The following is a 3242-nucleotide window of genomic DNA, read 5'->3' on the forward strand; positions in this document are numbered from 1 at the left end:
GCCTGACTGAGCAGGATGAAGCTGAGCAGCTCCAGCTGGGGCAGTAAGAGGCTGGGGAAAGGGAGACAGACTGTCCTCTGCAAATAATGCTCACCCCTGCCCTCTGACTGGCCTTAGACACGTGGTTTCCCTTCACTGCATAGCTGCTGCCCGGAGTTTGCCTTGCTGAGAGAGTGTTTGCGTATGGCCTTGGATGCATGATAACCCAAGGCCTTCTCGCACAGAAGCCCTTCCCAAGCTGTGCGTCAGCCTGGGATCACCTGGGAGCAGAAACCAGGTCATTACATAACCCCTACGCTTAATTTTAAAAGGCCCCAACAGTGGTTGTTGAGTTTAGGGTTGGCCAGGTCCTGGAGCTCCTTCCTAGGACTTGGTGGCAGTTACTCTGAGAGGATTTCAGAGCCCTGGAGAGATGACTAGACAGCACAGCAAGGACTTCTCTGGGCCGCAGACCCATCACAGCCACTTCCAGGTAGGTGGTTCTGAGCTCTCTAAGAGCACTCAGAATTAAGCAAAGGCTTATCTCCCAGTCACCTCAACGAATACTGTGTTTATTTAGCTATGTGTAAAGCCTCGTGTTTCTCAGCGGACCACGACTGTTTTCTGCGCCTTTGATTTCCTGCACCTGTCCCCAGGCCCAAAAGGAAGCAGGTGCTCTGTAGGTGTTTGTCAAATTAATTAGCTGTATCATCCCAGGATTTAGGAAATGCCCTATCATATGAAAAGGTCAGCAAATCCTCCTTCACCAATGGAGTCTACCTACCATCCCACCAATGGATTCTCAAATCTTTCCTAATAGCAGAGTATACCTCAAACTCTAGTGAAATAAGGCAAAGCTATGATGAACTGCCTAGTAATGAATTAATGAACACCACTCCATGGAAAACGTTCTGTGGGTATGTGAAATGGTCAGAAATATAACTGACAGAGGTCATAGAATAGATATGAAACTTACCATCATGGTTTTTGATACTTTTCCTACTATGGTCCACAGGAGAGATGAATTTCTCCCAGGTCATACGTCCCCAACAGCCAAGCTAAACCGCGACTGTTTATTTGTCTCTCAGGAAAATAATCAACAGGCAAATGTGTCCTTTACCAGGACAAACTTGAATGTGCTCCCTTTTTCAAAATTAGAGTCCTGATCATGGGCAGCCTTTATTGAATGCTTACTGTGTACTAAGCACTATGCCAAGAGCTTCATAGAATAATCCTATCTGAGCTAGGAACCACCCTGTGTGATTGGCTCTATAGCAGCTTTATATTGGAGATTAAGAGAAACAGAGCTTTATAAAGGTTATGGAAGATTGCCAAGAGTAATATGTGTGGAGGACTAGAATTCAGATCTTTTGTTATTTTTTTCCTGACACAATAACAGAAGAGATAGCAATGTATCAGTGACTTACAGAGAAGAAAAGTACGTGCTATATAGGGCTGCACAGGGTTGAACTCAAAAACAGTAAACACGGCTACAGGAGGCAGGCTTTGCAATAACAAGAAGATGAAGTAACTCTCATGGAATCCAGATCTTTATGTTACACTCTTCTGTTTCCAAAATTATCGTACTCAAATTTCAGCACTTGGTGACTGTAACTCTAAATTTTCTGTTATATCCCTCACAACTGATTGCCACAATTTATGTATTATAATATCAATAACCTTTTTCCAGGAATATAATCCTGCTTCTGTCAAAACTAGACATTTTATCCATGATTCAAACCCAATTGTCCTATAATTTATTTGAGTTACTTTGGGCCTTAAAAAGCAATAAGGCAATAATCATGTCTTCCTAAGTGTCCATAATGTCCAACTTGCTATGTCAGACATCTTGCAGAAATGGTTTCTAATAATAATGGATGTCTAAAGTATTATATCTAAAGTTGGAGCAGGACAGACAATGGGAGCCAAGTCTTGGCCCACTTAGGAGTTTCACTGTTCAGGCTGCAGGGGACTCTCCTTCCTCTTTCTCTATTCCTTGCAAGTTTCATTTCGTGTCTTTCCTTCTGTGTTGGTTTCCTTCACTTCTCCCCTCAGCCGAGATGCAAGCCACGGCTTCCCGATGGTCTGGGAGAACAGTCCCCTGAGCTGTGTAGGAGGAAGGTAGCCACATAGGACAATGGGACAGAAAACTGTTGAGAAATGTAAATTAGTGCAACCTCTATGGAAAACAGTATGGGGATTCCTCAAAGAACTGAAAATTAAACTACCACACAATCCAACAATCCCACGACTGAGGATCTGCCCAAAGGAAAAGAATTGATTATGTCAAAAAGATACCTTCACTTATATATCAGAGCACTGTTCACAATAGCAAAGACGGAATCAGCATAAGTGCCTATCAACAGATGACTGGATAAAGAAAATGAGGAGTGTTTGTGTACATATGTATACATAAACACACACGTGTATGTACATTGTACATTGTGTATGTACATTGTGGAATACTACTCAGCCATAATAAATGATAAAATCATATCTATTGCAGCCGTATACCTAGAACTGGAGGCCATTAGTATCTTAAGTGAAATACACAGTCAAATACCACATGTTCTCACTTATAAGTGGGAGATAAATAACATGGACACAGAGAAGAACAGCAGACAATGGACACTCGGAGGGTGAGAGGATGGGAGGGTAGGAGGGAAGTGAGGGATGAAAAGTCATGTAGCTGCTACACCTCCTGAGTGGTGTACTCCTCCATTCAGGAGGTGGTCACACTACTAGCCCAGTCTTGACCAGCATGCATGATGATGATCTGTGTAACTACACTTGTATTCCCCAAATCTATTTAATTTTTTTAATTTTTACACTCTGAAAATAAAAAGGAGAAGTCTCAGAAAGGTGGCTGCTCCAAAGAAGGGTGCAAAGCCCAAGAAGGGTAAATAGAGTGCAGTGGGCAGAGAACTGGGAAGAGCAGGGCTGGAAGGACACAGGAGGGCAGCAGAGGGAGCTGGCCATGAGGGGCCTCAGTCTGTGGGAGCTGGAGGAAAGGGGGGGAGAAATCTCCAGAGAGCACTGGCATTTTTTATGAAGAAGAACCACACAGAAAGAGAAGAAGCGGTATTTCCAGCCCAGCTCTGACATCTGTGTGGGAGTCAGTTGACAGACAGGAGTGTTTCTCTCTGCCATCCTCACCAGTCTCTGCCTCGTCTAGAAGTCATGCCCAAGGAAGTGCCTTCAAGGACCGAGCAAAGTGAACTCGCTCTAGCCATCAACACTTGAGCGGCTTCTTTTTTTTTTTT

At 43.7% G+C, this 3242-nt stretch overlaps 1 protein-coding gene across 3 annotated transcripts in view; it reads left to right on the plus strand.

The window, feature by feature from the left end:
• Positions 1-249: 249 nt before the first annotated feature.
• Positions 250-3242, plus strand: part of B3GALT1 (beta-1,3-galactosyltransferase 1) — a 34880-nt gene continuing 31887 nt past the window's right edge. For all 3 annotated transcript variants that reach the window (XM_023516342.1, XM_023516341.1, XM_012808471.2), the window contains exon 1: positions 250-472. The gene's annotated coding sequence lies outside the window, so the exon portion shown is untranslated. The remainder of the gene's footprint in view (positions 473-3242) is intronic.

This window comes from Otolemur garnettii, unplaced genomic scaffold (genome assembly GCF_000181295.1).
Source record: "Otolemur garnettii isolate 467f Iridium unplaced genomic scaffold, OtoGar3 scaffold00090, whole genome shotgun sequence".
NCBI lineage: Eukaryota > Metazoa > Chordata > Mammalia > Primates > Galagidae > Otolemur > Otolemur garnettii.